The sequence below is a fragment of the Phlebotomus papatasi genome, chromosome 3 (genome assembly GCF_024763615.1).
Source record: "Phlebotomus papatasi isolate M1 chromosome 3, Ppap_2.1, whole genome shotgun sequence".
Lineage (NCBI taxonomy): Eukaryota > Metazoa > Arthropoda > Insecta > Diptera > Psychodidae > Phlebotomus > Phlebotomus papatasi.
In genome coordinates, this window is record NC_077224.1 from 80,121,980 (window position 1) to 80,140,629 (window position 18,650).

The 18,650-nt window shown below is 36.2% G+C and overlaps 1 protein-coding gene across 4 annotated transcripts in view; it reads right to left on the reverse strand.

Moving 5' to 3' along the window:
- LOC129805941 (tyrosine-protein kinase Btk29A) overlaps positions 1 to 18,650 on the reverse strand; it is a 108,796-nt gene that overhangs the window by 65,257 nt on the left and 24,889 nt on the right. The window contains exon 1 of one of the 4 annotated variants that reach the window (XM_055854230.1): positions 9,624 to 9,857. The exons of 1 other annotated variant lie outside the window; for it this stretch is intronic. The gene's annotated coding sequence lies outside the window, so the exon portion shown is untranslated. Of the gene's footprint in view, positions 1 to 9,538; positions 9,858 to 18,650 lie in introns of those variants that run through there. 2 more of the 4 variants (XM_055854228.1, XM_055854229.1) reach the window with 2 other exon arrangements.

Here is an 18,650-nt window from a genome sequence, read left to right on the forward strand (position 1 = left end):
GTCTCGAAATACCTTCTCTCCCCATCACAAAGAATCTCAGTAATTGCACTTCCCTCACCTTTTCGATAAAACAAATAATAACAATAATATGTAGTGAATTATCTATCGACAGGGAGTGACCTTCTTCCACCACATAACTGATTGCCATTGTGAATAAATACCTCTCTTGAGATATTGAGGAATAATCAAAAAAAAGTCGCTAGTTTGCGGAGGTGATTCTCACTCAATGGAGGATCTAACTAAAGATTACATCAATCTTCAAATTTCATCCTCTCACCATTTTCTCATTTATTCATTTTGAATTTTATCAAGCAAATCACTTCCGTGAAATATTTCCTATTATTTTTGCTGTTCATGGCATTTTATTGATTAACTTTTAGAGCAATACTTTGAGATATTTCAAGGTATATTATTCTCGTATTAATGGAAAAATACTCAGCCAATTAACAGTTTTATTACGGTTTTTTCAAGTAGAATTCCTAGAAGTTTCAGTAGTTCAATAAACTAAATACTGATTTTGTAAAATAGAGGTCCTCACTAAGAAAAAAACAATAAGCCGAGACATCAACCAAATAGCAATACAAAATCAAAAAGTACTCGCGTCTTGAAGTCTTGTTTGAAGACATTCAAATATCGATTCTTAAATTCGAAGGCGTTTTTCCTTCTCGTTTCGTCTGCCAGGAGGCTCAAATCGTTTCATCTCCGAATTTCAAAGTATCAAGTTTGTCAAAAACTCACGAGTTTCTTACACTTTCCTATGAGGAAAATTAAAACAGAGAAGAGTAAATTAATTTAATTTTTATATATGTATTCAAAATACTTTTGTATTTTGTTCGAAAATCTCTTTCCATTTCCTTACATTACTACGAAACACGAAACTGTTCATTTGGTGTGTTGTTCAGTTTAAGCAGAATGTTTCGTATTTATAAGTTTCTGATAATTCGATAAATACGTAAGTGTAACCAAAAACCATTTTGTTCATTAATAATTTTGGAGTAACCCTTGGAAAAACCGTTGTATGTTCGAAAATTCGAAAAAAGGCAATACGAAAGTGAGAAACAAAGGCTGGATTTTATTATTTTCTGTTTTATTAACATAGTAATAACTTCTGATGGGAATAGAGGAAATAAAGTTACTATGGAAATTTCGTATGAAAAAATCTGTAATCTTCTGAAAATATCGAAAGTTCGAAGATGCGCTGAAATCTGGGAATTCAAAGGGTTATTCATAAGTAATTAGAAATAAGTAATTAGTAAATAAGTAAATAAGTAATTCCGAAAAAATATCTGGGTTCCCCGAGTTCCCTGAGAGTTGCCTGAAAAACGTATGGGTTATCCGGGTTCCCTAATACGGACTTCAGATGGCTTAGCCAAATGGTTCAAACTTTTCTAACTGGCTATTAGTCAAGGTTTTTAGTAAAATATTGATTATAAGGATTACATTTTGAGAGCGAATGATCCATAAGATTTTCAAAACTCAAAAAAATAGCTATTTTGAGACCTTCGAGAACTGGGCTAAACCTCTAGTCTGGAGACCACTTAAGACTTCCCTGAAAAATGTATGGGTTCTCCGAGTTCCCTGAAACATTTATGGGTTCTCCGAGTTCCCTGAAAAATGTATGGGTTCCTCAGATTCCCTGAAAAATGTATGGGTTCCCGGGTTTTCTGAAAATTGTATGAGTTATCCCGAGTTCCCTGAAAAATGTATGGGTTTTGCAGGGTTCCCTGAGGATTCCTGAAAAATATATAGGTTCCCTGAGTTCCCTGAGAGGTACTTGAAAAATGTACGGGTTCCCAAGTTCTCCAGGTTCCCCGCGGGTTTCCTGGCCAGATTGTCTCGAGTTTTCCGTGAGTTCCCCGAATTCCCTGGAAAGATTGTCTTGAGTTCACCGAAATGAGTTACCCCTTGGGAGAATTTGTGAAGCTCCATTTTGGACTTCTGGTAGATTTTGAATAAATTTCTTTTCGGAAATGTACTCATCGAAATTTTTCAATATTTCAATTAAACAATATTACACAAAACGGCGCAGACGAACAGTTTTATGGTTATGTCTTGTGTTACTATTTAAATTACATAAAAAATACTAAAATAAATAGTTTCGCAATTATAAAAAAATAGAATTTTTGCTAATTGATAAATAATCCAATGTTTGAAAAGAGTGGATTGAAATTATGCAAATATGCGATTTTTTTACTTTAGCCGTATACTTCTGTCGAGTTAATTTTCCCTGTTAAACAAAGTTAAATACTATACGATATCGCTCCTGTTGTCAATTTTTACCGTTCTTCACCTTTATTTCTCGATAGAATAACACTTGATGGAATGTTTTGATAAATAAATTAATAAAGAACAAGTCCAAATGTGATCCATATTCACATCGAACAGACTGGGCTTTTTTACATGGTCATTGCTTTTTTACTCCTTCATTGCTTTTTTACACGTGGAAAAAATATTCAAAGAATTGCGGAATCAAACCAATTTTTGCATCAATTTGATCTTTTTCCGTTCTCTGAGACAATATTCTGTAAAAAGAAAATGATATTTTAGTAAAATTAGCCAAATTTAAATACCTTGAACAAAAAACAAAAAGCAATTGCCCGGTCAATTGCTTTTTCTTGACAATTCCATATCACATAGTCCGTTAACATTCTCTATTTGAATTCACTGTTCGAAATTTCATCGACCACCATCGAAATCAGCTGATGCCAGGAAAAATCAAAACAAAGGAAATTTTACTAATAAAACTCTTGTGAAAACTTTTGAAATACATTTAAAATGAGTCTAGGCTTAGTGAAATTAAAGTTTAGCATGAAATACATGTGAATAATGTGAACTACATGGTTTTGAACAACTTAAAATATTTCCCGCCTTCGACAATTTACTTATACTGGATGGCGCTGTTCTCAGTGAGTTATCTAATCGAAAACAATGAAGGTGTCATATTCACTTCTCCATTTCTCCTTTGAAAATCGATTAAAAGAGCAATGGCCCAGTCTGTTCGATGCTATTCTGTGAATTTCTTTCATTTCGAAGTAACACATTTGACTGTTAAAGAATGTCTCAGCAATCTTAATAATTTCTTCAAAAAGGTAGGTCAAGGGTTGGCGTGGGACTGATATTTCAACTAAAACGAAAGCTGAATGGATAGTAAGAAGATATATGTACATCTCACGACGCACAATTACGTTTGAGCAATAAATTGAAATGTCAGCAGAGAAATAATTGTGAAGAAAATTGATTCATATAATTTTTAAGTGGGTTGTACAAGATGATGTACGAATTGGTCCAAAAAAATATTCCATCATCGCATTGGCATGAAAATGTTAATGGTGAAATTTTCTTTGGTGAATTAATTTGCATTCTCATTGAATATCTTTACTGTTTGCTTCTTCCCTTCTACACAAACATCCTTAAAAGATTTCTTTGACATATTTAGCACTTGTCACAATGCGGACAGTGTACTCAAAAATCTTTTTTTTTCTTGGTGATTTGACTTTTGTGAAGAATACTTCGAAAATGGGTCAAGAGGAAGGTAAATTCTTTGCTCTTTCTCTCCATTCTTGCCAATTGGAGGCACATGATTCATGATTTGGGTGAAAAAAAAGAAGATTTGTACAAAAGTAGAGACAAGGATCTGAGGAATACCTCATTGTTGGATATAAGATTACACCAAGCGAGAAGTATTTAGCATGCAACTGCATTGGAACAATAAAAAGCTCGAGGAGATAGATGAGAAAACGATTGGAATCATTGAAAACTTGCACACTGAATATGCTCATAATAAATCTTCTCGGAGTTCTCACTAAAAATTGAGACGGAGTTTTTTCTTATAATACTTCGAATACAACTCCTTTACAGTGGAAGAATAAACTCGTCACAGAGTGGCTATAAAGTTCCGGGAGCTCTTCTTAGTAGAAAAGTCGTTAATTTATTGTACTTAGCATTAATAAAATAAAGCAAATATTATTTATTAAAAGTCCGTTAATTGATAGAATTTTTGAGGTAATTGAACTAGCAGAAAACGCGCTACCTTCAGACGACTCAAGTTTCGGATAACCCAATTTGTTTTTTTAATGTTCTTAATGGATTTTCTACTTAGCTCTTTCCAGGAAATTTGCGTCATTTGACTAACTATTAAAATTAATTATTATAATGGGCCAAATTCATTTAAAACACATTAAAAAATAAACTGTTCGAAGCTTGAGCCGTCCGAAGTCCGAAAGTACCGCGCTATCCTCTAGTTAGATAAGGAGTTAAACCAGGAACCTGGATTTATTCTTCATCCTTTATAAGCTTTTATGAGAGAACGTATGCGTTTTAAGAAACAGGGACAGATTTAAGATTTAGCAGATAAAGTACGTTCTTATAGAATTCCGACAATTATAAATTCAAACTCTACCGTCGAAGTTGTTTTTAAAAATCTCCACGGTAAGCCGAGACATAAACCATGAAAACGTATTGTCGGCTGAACAATAACAAACAATAAATTAAACAATTAAACAATAAACAATTTTGTTTTTCTGTATCTGCAAGGCACAGAACGTACTGTTTAACAGAAGAGAAAAAACTGGTTTAAGAAGTTCTTTTTTAAGTAAACCTAGGGTAAGTTTTTGAGGCTATTGGTGTGAATCTTGGCTAATTTATTTTCCTTCTGGCGGATAATTCAAATTAATCTAGTTCAAAGGATCTAATACAGTTCCTTTGAATTGCGAAACTAAAATTGAAACACTATTTATTCCTCTAGAAGAAGTAAAATTCGGAATTCCGGACAAAAGGGGCTTCCGAACAAACGATATTTGAACCCGGACAAATGCCTTAAATTTTGAAAAAAAAACGTAATAGCGTATTTGGATGTGTGAAACTAACTTGTGATAGAGATACCAAAAGATACGAATATCCCTGATCTGATGATGATGAGGAACGGAAGAATATCTGATTATCCGAAATAAAGTAATCACATTCCTTTCACCAATGATTGCCCGTTTTTTACTAACAAACTATTTATTTCAATAAATGACCAAAAGCAAAGTATTCAAGATGGTGGTTGGTGTTGCCCGATGGCTTTTGCTTCGCGGTTTTGACGCTAGAGTTGCTTCACGCTGTTCCAGTCTCGTCAAATAATTTCGTCAGATATCTTTAAGATTTCTGCAGAATATATCTACACCTCTGCAGAAAATCTGCGGAGAAATCTACAGATTTTCTCTGAATGTACTAGAATATACCGTTAAAATTCAAAAAACCTTCGAGTAAAATCGGCAGGTAGAGCAATGAATTGACTGGGTTTTAAAAGATCCGGTAAGTGACAGGATAAATGGCGGCTAAAAATTCGGATCAGGTTCCAATCCTTCTACATTGTCCGGAATTCCAAATTATACCCTAAAGTCATTCAGTCTTTCATTCAAGATTCTATGATGACTTATAGATTTCTACAAGACCCTAACAAGAAGATACTTCCTCTTGGGTACTGAAGCCTAACTATATAAATAACTCATTGCGAAAAATTAAATCTCCTGACGCAAAAATGATCACTTTAAATCTTGTATAACACACATTAAACTCTCAAAATGTGTTTGATTATAAATTTTAATGATATTAGTGCAAATTACTAAGTGTTAACAGCAATGTTACGTGTTCAGGAAATAATTTTGCAAAGATGATGGAGAGAGAAAAAGTATTGGCCTCGAATGACATTTTAAATACTTCAAATTTAGATTTTTTTTTTCGTATAAACGGAAACAGATTTTTCTTATCGAAGGAATTAGTTCCGGAAACTTTTCTTGTCACACTGTACACAGTGGATTATTTCTTTGCTTTTGCTTCTCACTCTGTACGTTCATGCTGCTAACTTCTTGGGATATATATTTCGACCTAGAGAGCCATTGAACTTCCCAATAAGTCAGGCACTTGTGCACCCGTCCACCATCTCTCCACATCTGCCCAATTTTTTTTTTATTGTTTTGTAGTTCCTTTACCTCTTCCTTCTCCTGGGCACCATTATGCAGAGGGATAAGGTGAGGCAAGTCAGAGAGGGAATTAATATGAGATGTACAAGTCTTTGAAAGAGGAAAAACTGTACAGTGTGATGCTTCTGTATATGCCAATGGATTAAATATCATGAAGAATTTTTTGGTTTGTCTTTAGCCTTATACACATCATCCATTTGCTCTCTAATCTCTTTAAACTGATCTTCACCATCTTTCTTCGTCGTCAAATTTCATAGAATTGAGAACTGGAAAATTTTTCAACTTAAACTACAATAAATTATATACTTTCATGGTTTTTTTTTTACTTCATAATTTCTTTCCCGAAATAACACTCAAATACCGCATTATTGAGTCAAGTCCATATTTCTTTCATTTTTCTCCTCACTTCTTCATGTTAAAACTGGAAGAAATTGATGGATGACCTCTGACGAATTGGCGCATTTTGACTTCGACCCAGAATTTATGATATATATATATAAATATAATACACCAAAAAATCAAGTGTTTTCAGAATTTACAAGAGAGATTGGAAACTGAATCTCGAAATCCTTGACGTTTTGGTGCTGTTTTTCTTTCATTCTGGATTTCACACTTGTCTAATTTTATTTTATTTTCTTGTCGTGTGCGTTCTCTTAATTGTATCAAGTCGCGTTGTGTCCATCAACAAGTATCGTAACTACCATTTGAAAATTGTTTAGCTCAGAGCAAAAGTGGTCTATTTTAGCTTATAGATTTTTCTCTTGTTCTTTTCTTCTAGCATCTTAGAACCTGGGGCAGTGGATCCCCATGGTATCTATGAATTCTAAGGGGTGAATAAGTGGCTCTCAGAATGAACCGTGAGCAGCGATCGGCAAAGTAGCGCTAATCAGGAGCTAAAAATCGGCAAAAATAGACACAATCTGGTCAAAAATCGGCATATCAGCACGAGATCATCAGAACCGTATCGATAAGGTTAATATCGGATCGGTAAGCGATTGGTAGAGACACGAGATAGGTATATCGGCGTTCCTTTTAAAAGAAATCGGATGATCGGCATTGTTTTACTACTGACAGATAGACACAATTTGGTCAAAAAACGGCAGACCGGCACGGGATCAGTAGAGCAGTATGAAATCGGATCAAATCGGACAAATGATCGGCAGATCGGCGCCACTTTTGAAAGAAATCGGACGATTGGCACTTTTTTTACTAAGAAATCGATAGATAGACGCAATTTGGCCAAATATCGGTAGATCGGCAGGTGGTCAGCAGATCGGTACGAAATCAGCAGATTAGTATGAGATTTGATCGACATGAGATTGGTAGATTGATCGGCAGATGGGTACCAATCTTGAGAGAAATCAACAGATCGGCATTTGAGTGAACCGTCGTGAGTGGAGCAGTTCTCTTTTGAAAGAATTTCGGCCTGATGTGATGTAACTGGCACTGGACGGAAAAACTAAGACCTTTTTTGATTTTTGCTGTTTTTATTCTTCTACAACGTTTCGAACAATGAAATGAAGGGGACAACAATACTCGAAACGTTGTAGGAGATTAAAACAACAAAAATCAAGAAAGGTCTAAGTTTTCCGTCCACTGAAAGTCTCGTTCTCTGACATTTAATATCTAATTAAAAAGATAGCAGTGTTTACAACTACTTCATGTTTACTACTGCCCCAGTTTGCACTGTTAACTGGAGACAATAAGAGACATACGAATACTAAACGGTATTCAGTAGGATTTTGTCGTAACTGCAATTTGATCAATTACGACGAAATATTTATTTTACTGGCAATGTGTTAATTGTTACAGGCCTTTCTCTGTAATGCAAGGGCACAGGGGTCGATTCCGGTAAAGTCACGAGCAATTTGCCGGGATTTAAGGTTAGCTGAGATTCTTTACAATCCCAGCTTTTGTGGACCTAGGTAACATTTGATCTCGTCAGATAGGGCCCAAAACAGGAGCATGACATTTCCCATGTTTCCCATATGTTTCTAGCGTGCCGAAAATACTTTTGAGTTTATTAGCTGTTTTCTGTCATTGTAGAATGAATTAGCAAAAAATACTAACACAGAATAAAAGCCAATTTAATAACGAAGAGGCAACCGAAAATCCCAAATTGGCGACCTACGTAGTTTTGAAGATATCTCGTGAAATGTGTACGAAAACAGGAAAATATTTACACTAAAACCGGTCGCATTTTTCAGAGCTATTGTTACCTCCCTGGGCCGAAATATTCGCTAAAATCGATTTTCGTGACGGTCCGGCCCGTCCGTCCGTTTTATAACTACTTCTAGAGAGGGAACGGTAAAAGATATCGACAAGCGGTTTTCGGCAAAGGTTAAATATCCGTAAGCGGCTAGAAGTAGGTTATGTCAGATATCTAGAAGAATCCCGTCTAGCCAAGTTTATCCATTTCGACCGTTGAGAACTATTTGCTCGATGCGATTCTATAAGTATCTTAGCTACCCTAAGCTTATCTAACGCTTATCCCTACCGAGTAGTACGTTGGCCTAGAACACCCAGGTTAGCAGCTCGCGCTTGTCGATCCTCTGTCACTTCAGGAAGATTTTGGCGATCGATCTCAAGGCGCTCCTAAGCAAGATTCTGAATTTGATTCAGCCACCTTGTCCTAGGTCTGCCCCGAGGTCTGCGCCTCTTCACAAAGACCTTACATAGCTTTTTTGGGGAATCTTTCTTTACCCATGCGCTGAACATAGCCCTACTATCAAAGGACTCCTGGTTCTGACTCCTTCTCTCTTACGAGAATGCCTAGTACCCCTAAGGGAAAATCATCCGCATTATAATTATAACACCATTAAAAATCCGAAAATCTTCTAATTGAAAGTTACGATAATGGTTGATAGAAGCGACACGATATTCATACAAATTAAATTTCCATTCTTTACCACGAAAAACCTGTTTCTTTTACCAACAGATACACCTTCGAAAGGTGTCAGAGAGAGAGAGAATACGAAACACAGGTAAACCATCATAAAGTATTGTATCAAAAAACGCATTTATCAGAAAAAAAAATCAAGTTTTCTTCTAGAATTGACCGGTAACCATTTAATTTCCTTCTCCTTTTCCACCTATCCAAGAACCTCCAACAATCCCTAATCGCACAAATCGTGCGGAAAAGTATTTAAATGTGAGAAGCATTGCCTTCAAAATATTGTTTAACAATTTCTTAATGGGATGAATATTGATGATGTGAAGTGTTGTAAAAGAATCACACGTAAGAATTTCGGCATATACAAAAAACCGCGAGAATTCGCCAAATAAGATATATTTCTTGAAGTCTTTTAAGTAGGAGTGTTTAAATATCCCAAAGCGGTATAATTCGCTTTTTCACATCTTTTCTGAAATTCAACAAAACAGAGATAGAGAGAAAGAAAAACAAAAATGAGAATTATAACAAGGAGGAATCAGTGAATTTCGCAACATTTTTTTTTCATCTTCATTTTTGCATATTAATAAACTGCTAAATGTATCCATGTGTTGAAATAAAAAAAATATAAAATAAAAAAAAAGAAAATAAAGTTAAGAATCGACAAAACTAAGCGGTAGTATACAAAGAGAGATCTGAAGGTGACATTCGAGAAAACTAACTGTAATTCAGGTGATAAATTGTACAACTGAAAGCCACCAATCACGCACAGATTAACGAAATATTGCAGATGGAGAAACACCACTAGTTTTTATTTTATTTTACTTCTATTTTTTTCTTGCTTTATTAACTAATCACACACTCAACACTCTATATTGTAAAAATCTTTTAGAAACGAATAAAAGACGCTCAGATATTTTAGATGGAAAAATCCGAACACTTTCTCGACCATAGAGTGGATGCGCGCGTTCATATATTAGCAACTCTAAAATGTGACTGAAGTTGCGTTGACTAGCCAGAGAGCTCTGGACCCCGATCACTTGAGACACACCATCATCGAGGTGAATTGGTGTGAGGGAGCCAGGTAGAGAGACTCGTCCGACCACCAGCGACAACTCCAGGCCCCATAGTTCCAAGCCACAATACTGACTACAGCATTTTAAGACGTGGTAAACATATACATTTATGCATTCACAATGGAAATATGAGCACACAAATAGCTCAAGTTTCAGATGATATTCACATAAGACAGGAAGGAAAGTTGCAAGTTTTGCATCAATGCTAATAATACGGGTACATCTTATAAAGGAATTAAGATTTATCGCTAGCGAGATTGCGGACCAGTATTTCGAAAACTACTTCTCCGTTAATTTTCATTGTCTGATATATTTTAGATCTTGTCCAGACGGATATTTCGTCCATACATGCCAATGACTTTGAAAAATTCCTTCATGGTGTTTTTCAAGGTCAAATGCACTACGCTTAAAAAAATCACTTTCTTCAATCAATTTTATCAAAGTATGATTTTTAAGAACCCTAATCGATTGCTTAACCAATGATAAACCAATTTAAGCCCCTTTCATGACATTGACATGCTTTTGACATTTATATATACTTCAAATCTCATATTAGGTTTTGACTGATTTCCAGAAGTAAGACATCATAAAAATGAAACTTTAAAGAAATATGTGAAATTTAAAAAATTTACAAAATTTTATGAAAATTTACTGGACACTGTTTTAACGACTGCTAATTAATATATTTTTTTAAATTCATAATAAGATTTATTCTTTGTACATGAAATGAAACGGAACTTATTAAGAAAAACCAACATTTATTACGACAATAAAGTATCGAATTTCAAGTATATTCTGGCATATATGAACAACAATAGTTACTTTTAGAAAGGTCTAATTTTAAAAGTTAACTATTTTAAAATTACACTAGACATAATCAGAACAAAACACACAGTTCAATAATAAAACAACCAACCCTGTTCAATAAGTAGTTCAAATATAAAATCGCTAAAACAAGCACAACTGAAAAATGAAATGGTTAAGAATGTGCTGAAAACACGCACAGTTCAAATATTAAAAGGATTCAGAATGCGATTAAACACACGAACAGCTCAATCATAAAAATACGATTAGCTCAATCGTAAAACGGTAAGGATTGCGCATAAAATCACCCACAGCTAACTAAAATGGTTAAAAATGCTCCTAAAATCACGCAAAGCTCAATCGTAAAACGGTTCAGAATACGCTTAAAATCACGAACAGCTCAATCGCAAAACGGTTAGATACGCGCTTAAAACCACGCACAGCTGAATTATAAAACGGTTAATAATGAACCCAAAATCACGCACAGATGAATCGTAAAACGGTTAAGAATGTGCTTAAAATCACGCACAGCTCAATCATGAAACGGTTAGAGATGCGCCTAACATCATTCACAGCTCAATCGTAAAACGGTTAGAAACGCCCTTAAAACCACGCACAGCTCAATAATAAAACAGTGCTTGGAGCTCGGACTCAGCGGGTCTGTGCCGGTCGACCGGTATAGGGGAAAGTGCCCATGTTTTGTACGGTCCTAAGCTTCATAATGACTAAATATTCCTATGTTTTTTTTTTTCAATAAATGTCACAATTTTCAAAGAGTTCTAATACTCAGTCAGTCATTCTGCAAGCATTACAAAGATCTTTCTTTGAGAATCAAGATTATAAATGGGATAAATGTTCCTTGAGGTTGGAGTTAGGCTTGGACCATATTTGTAAATCTGGTGTCAAGGGTAATAATTCGAGGTCCTACTATTCATTCATTATCAACCGCTTTTTCCTTATGGAGTACGGGCCTAGGACAGTCTAGGACCTTGCCACTTTGTCACAGGTCTCTCCTAAAGTCGAGATTGCTTTATAATGGCTTGCCATTGTTGGAGGTCCAACTAATAATGCCAAAACCATTACCCCTGCGACTTCAAGAAGTCAAGTGCTTCATAGGCCTTGGTTTTTCAATTATCTTGGACTATGTCCAGAATTTGATAACTAACACCCTCAAGTTCACGAATTTGTATACCGCAAATGCGGGTCATTTTGCCGCCTACTGATTCAGAACGGTCCTTACCGATTAGATATGGTAAATCAGATCGGTAAAGGCCATCCAAAGATAGTTCTTTAGGATTTAATGACCAGTCCACGTCTAAAAGTATATTGGTTTATGTTCTATGCTCCATACAAGTCAGTCACACACATGCTAAACCTCCTTACCCAGCAAAAAGAACCCAACCAATAACATTCGGCACGAAAGCACAATATCGTGAGGTTTATCATTTTGAATTTTTCAAAGTACAGTGTATTTAAATGACAACATGACTCATCTATTAGTATTGAGGAAATCGAGAAAATATCACTTAAAACACTGGATAAGAAGATAAAAAAAGTATCAATGATAATTATAACATTGTTGCAGCCTTAAAAGCTTCAGCAGCAGCTACAAATTGTTATTATATAGATGTAAAACAGGCAATTACAGCTCTTTTTTTCTCTTTTATAAATCAAAACAAGTGATCTTGTGAATTATAGATCTTCACGATAGATAAATTGAACAATTTCTTCACATAATCTACGTGGTGTTACAATGTTTCCAAGACGGAAATTAGACCCAAAACGACATTTCCTTAAGTAGCTTCGGTAAACCAACAACAAGAACGAAAAAAAACACTAAACCCCATCATCCGAAATTTAATGAGGTGTCCTACCAAAAAAAGTAAAACAACCAAAATATTCTTCAAGTTTTGTCTAAAATGGTAAACCCTCTCCTCAATATAGAGACACAACCAACCAAGAGAGTCACACACGAAGAGAAATTTTTATTAAAATAAACCCAAGCAAAACAACAGCAAGTTGAAAGACGAGAATTGGTAAGGCAGAGTCCATAAGTTCGTGGTGGTGTGAATGAGATTCACTCTATTGGTACCTGCAAACATTTTCACATACACCGATAATTATATACGCCACTTTAAATAATATCCTAGCACCTAGCCTATAGATTTGCAAAGTGAAGAATGTATTAAAGGCAAAAAAGAAGATGCATTTTTTGCGGATTTTTCATCTTTTTTTTTCACCTCCATCTACTCTGCGGGAGCGGATTATTTTGATACAATGTTTTAAATCCCTCTCTCTCTTGCATACGATTATCCAAACTTGCGCCGTCAATAGTAATTAACGCTAAAGCCATACAATATTTCAAGGAGTTAGAACGTTGCAGGAATTAGTATTGGACTTACTGATCAATACTTTAATCATGATAAGTACAGTGACACAGAAAAAGAAGTCTTACAGGATGTTATCGACATTTAGAGAATACAGATACATTATTGCCCAGCACAAAAGGAGGAATGACATCTGAGAAAATAAAAGGAATTGCACGGCAGACAGTAAGAAGTCCTCATGTTCCCAAACGGAAGGAAACATCTGTTTCAGACATGGCATCATAAACTTTACTAAAGACAAAGCAAAGTTACAAAACAGAGAATAAAATGTATCTATTATTTGCATCAACTCTTACACTGAGAAAATGAAGAAATGTTAAAGTAACACATCCTGTGGCTTATTTTAACCCCTGCGATGGAATTCAATAGTTCTTGACGCATCACTGAGAAAAAACGGGGGTGCGATTAACTTCTTTTCTTCATAACTTTAACCCTTTTTAGGTGTAAAAATATATCAACATTTTTTAATGTTAATTTTACACCTTTTAAATGGTAAAATTAACATGAAAAAGAGTAACTCTAACCCATAATACGCCTAAAAAGCATAATATTTACACCGATTTCGGATCAATAATGCAAGGGAAAATTAACATTTCCGGAATGTTACTTTAACTTTTTTGAATTTCTCTCAGTGATGGAGCGTACATAGCGTAAATTCCAACTTCGAAATAAGTGAAATGTACAAGTTTTCAGAGACTAGAGACACTGAGGTCTGAATTTCTTTGCACAATTTTGACAGATATAGTTGTTCAAGGAATTCAATGTTTGTGTAATAGCGGCCACCGCTGTCTTAGCGTTGGTAACCAACCTCCAGAGTAAAACGGTGGAAAACTCTTTCTCAGTCTCCGTTTCCTGTCTTTAGGATGTTCATTCCAAAGAATTACTCCTTCAATGAAGAGGGTGCAATGTAGAATACGGCTCCGCAATCCCGGCACAACGAGACACGAAGACCTAGCGGACGAACACGGTTGAATAAATTCTGTTAGATAACTAGGTTGGCGGAAGTTAAGGACGCGACAACATCAGGAACGTAAGTGTTACGGCAACACCAACGCGAGGTTCATCAAGATTGAGCAGGTGGAGCTAAATAAAGGTCCTGGATAGAGTTTAAGGAAAGTCGCCAGGACTGAAAAACACTAATGCGAAAGACCTATGGTTCTTAAAAGATATATTGGCTCCGTTCAGTAATAACCTTTCGAAGAGACAAAACCAAGCCAAACCTATTCGAAAATCTACCGGAAGCCTAAAGTGCAAGTTCACGTACTCGCCGTTTTAGCGCTGATTGTTCTGCCATTTCGTATTTCGATATTCTTGACACTTCAATCGTCTGCAATGTCAACTACCGTTTGCTGCAAAAAGTGATTTTTTGTGTAGTTCTGGGGAATTTTAGGATGGAAGAATGTTTGAATGATCGAAGAGTCTCTGGTGCATCTGTCGAGATCTTTTGTGAATATCCTGGAACCTCCTCGCCAATGCAAAACGTCGCCTACCCAACGAAACCCACAGATCTCTGACAACACCCGACCACTGAGGAAGACTCGGAGCGTGTCGAAAGCTCTGGAGAAGAGGTCGTTTTTGATCTTGGGTTGAAAACTCCACAAATAGTGTTACTGCATCCGGACGGAGTCTCCTCTCCGAGAACACATTCTTTGAATCGCAATTTCATTAAAATAAATGTCCTTTTCATGAACTTGCTCACTTTTGTGCAGGTTTTCAGGTAAGTTCTCTCTAATATACCTTCGAATCGGTACGGAACAAAACTGAATCGAAGAGAGCTCTCAAATCGGGAAGGTTATTACTGAATGAGAGGATCGCAGTCACTTCTGTATTGAGATAATGAAAGACAGAACAAAGTACATAGCAACCGTGTCCTTACCAACTTCAATATCTACCGAGAGCATCAGTCAAATAAGATTTCTGAGGAAGAACTATACTAAACTACGATTTCGTTATAATGGATTCCTTTATGTTGTTAGAACCGTCAGGGAATCTGTAAGGGCGGCACCCTTAAAGCAATCGCGTAGATGAGCGCCTTGGCCGCCAGAGATTTCTCCAGAACCTTCAGCGTTCCTCCTAACGATCTATACCCTACGACGATCTAGCATGAACTAACTCTCACAATACTAATTCTCTCTAGGATACCCCTCTCGAAGGGTTTGGGGAGAAGCTAGTGCTAACAACATTAAGATTTGTCTATGGGTCGGCAAGAACCTTTCGGTTCCGTTGCATCTAGGGCACTTGTTTAAGTCCATTATATACTCTTCATTCCTCCATATCTACCCCAACTGCCTATCTTAACCTCGAAGTCGGTCTTCCAGTTCTATATCTCGGTTTCTGTGTGTCTGAGGTATACACAGTGCCGTTTGTATATTACAGCAGACGAGCCTTGGTTTGATCAGTTGCAGTGAATGTGTATTTGTATCAACAGATCTCTTGATGCCGGACCCGTTGTTATCCGACCCTCTCTTGTTTCAGGTGGTTCATTTTCAATGCATTCTACTGAAAAATCTCCAGCTGTCGAGTTCCGAACCTGAGATCTCAGTCATAGAGACACTACTCTACCAACTGATAAGGTAGCGGATCTCTATATCCTCGGTTGGATCAGAAACTTCGCTAACTACATTTGCTTTATGTCTTCATAAGGAGAAGATCTACCTAGGACCAGCAATTTCAGATAGCTCGGAAGTGGTCTATCCCACAATGGTTCTGAGACAGCAGTTATTGTTAATAGGGTATCGGTTGGATGGACGAAATGGCGTCAGTTCATCGATCGAAAAACGAGATAGGTGAACGACGACGTTCACAGGCCTTGATAAACGAGACAATCCAAGATTGCACTACCTGGCGACAATGTAGAAGGAGTGCCAACCTCGCCTAGTAAGAAAATATCAAGGTGTATGTGTCTGCGTTATTTTTTAGAAACGACAAGTGGTACGATACATCTCTCATCCGAAGCTTCAAAGCCTTTCCCTACATCACCGAAAGGTTTGGCTCACTTCAAAGACGATTTAAATTTTGGTTCGCAAGGATAAAAATGACCCAGTTTTGAATGTGTATTGGGGTAGATAGGGGTAGGGTTAGGTAGACCATATTCTTCCGGAGAAAAGGCCGATCTAACATCTGATTGTCTGAGGGTGTGAATCAGGACGACATATTCCTGAAGGATGCGAAACTGAAAGATAATGGCATGTAATAGGTTTGAATAGCTATATCCTGCATCTGTGGCTAACAAGACTATCAATTAATGTCCTAGGCCCTTGGGCAACCAATTATCCCAGGTCTAGGTTGTAACTCGCAAGGAACCTCCGACAGGACGGACTTTTCGACAGCGACCGATGCTACGGTTCTAGAGCGAGCTGACAGAGTCGTCAGGACTGGAGGAGGTTAGTGTGAGAGACCCGGTCCCTTAAAGAGACGTTGCATCGAATTCCTTGGTGATAATTCCAGGCTTCAAAAGATTGCTGTCCACTTATTATAGAAAGGTTAAAAATATTGGTTTCGCATTTATCTGAGTGTAGCTATCATAACCAGAGTAGTAAGACCGTAAAGACACCGCAACACACAATTAAATGCCTAATATTGCTTCATAAATTCTTCCACTTTAGTAACATTTAGAAGAGCTTAGTAAGAATCAATATCAATGGAAAGGAATAATGCAGATGATTAAGAATCCGCACTCAACTACTCAAATTAAGCATTCGGAAATTTTGACTGTAAGCTGTCTTAATTTTATTCACCGTTTGGTAAATTTTCTGTTCAATCCTCGAAAATTGCTTTTGAAATAGACAAACTTAAGTGCACTTCAGCTTCTCGTCTTACCAGTGCCATCTCTCTAATTGACTTTCTACACCAAGATTATCCACAAGAAGAGTGATGAAGAGTCACTCAACCATAATGTTAAACGCATAAAACCACAAACGACGCAAACGACTAATTCCACCGTTCAACTGATACCCGGGACAAATTGATGAGTTTTGGGTAGCTATGGTACAGCTGAGTTTCAGCATTACAAGAAGTCATCAAACATTATGTGAATTGTAACCTTTTTTTTTTCACCATCAATGTAGATTGGGCCAGTGAACTCCTGAACGTATACAACTAACACAAACTCACCCACAATTTCTCATCAAAGATCCAACTGACAATTTCAATTTTCCCTCACAATAGCTATACCAAACACAGGTCATGGACACTGAAGATACTCTCCAAGCACCAATATGCAAATATCTCTTTTGACTAACCAAAAAAAAAAAAAAAACAATTTGACTGAATTTTAATGAATTACGTTATTATTAATTGCAGTACACCAAAAAAAAAATCACTGAGGGAATTGTGAGAAGTGAATAAAAATGGCATTCACTTGGTAATCTTCCTCTCTATCTGAGGGTTTGGTTGGAGAGCAATATGCTTGATTTATTGATCAATAAAATGAAATAAATTGGAATTCTTGTAATACGCCGTGTAACTTTTTGGCAAGGAACACCGTTGGAAATAAAAGAAGTCATTCATTCCCAATAAACTCCTCAAATTCGCCAAAAATTTTATGTCTCTTTTACCTACCCAATATCCACTTCGTTTTTGTCTATTGAGGAAAGGCTCATAAACCAGTGATAAACCCTAGCGAAGCTTATGGTAGGTGAGATTTAAGTGAATAAATAGTCCAACAGAGGTAGAAATGCATTTTGTTACTCTTTCCTCACTTCGCGGAAAGTTACGCGGTTTTTGTTCAAAGTTGCTCAAAGAAAAAAATGGCATTGCGTCGATTTTGATAATAATTTCCTTCATTCTCTTTCCTGATTTGAATACTGTGTAAAAAATTCCTTTCTCTGACAGTAACACAATAAAAATAAATGATATTTTTAGTGAATTAATGTAAAGAATTTATATACAACGACCTTAAGGACTCGTGTTTGACAGTATATCCCTACAACCCATTAAAAGATATGCATTTTCTTTTCACATGAATCATCTATTATCCTTAAAGGAATAAATTCTAAAATATGAATATTTTATTTCCAGAACTTCAAGAACATTGTCTTAATGAGTAAATATCGAAGTGATAAATCTAGATCAGCCTATTGTAGATGAGATTCTTAACGTGAACCAACCTTGGAATACATGTGAATTCGATTTTGAGCTGAAGTTGAAGGACGCAGTCCAGTAATTTCGTATCAAATTAATCTATCCTAAAATATTCCTGCATAAGTATCATTAAGTAAGTTTTTATTCTTTCTGGCTAGGAATCACTTTTTGTAAGCGTGATGAGCCGGCCCAAACGATCGTCTAGCCAGAATTAGAAGCCAAAAAGGCTTTGCTGTGTATTTGGTGAGATTGGAAGGGAATCTTCCACTACAAGCTGCTGCCTAATCGTCTCTTCAAAATGAAACTGTTATAACTGCATTTTCCTTGTATCTGCAATCGTAGCAAATGACGCTTTATGATGCGTCATTAGCAACAAATGCTGATACAAATTAAATGCACTTAGGGCAGTTTCATTTTAAAGAGACGTAATGTCCAAACGCTCAATTCG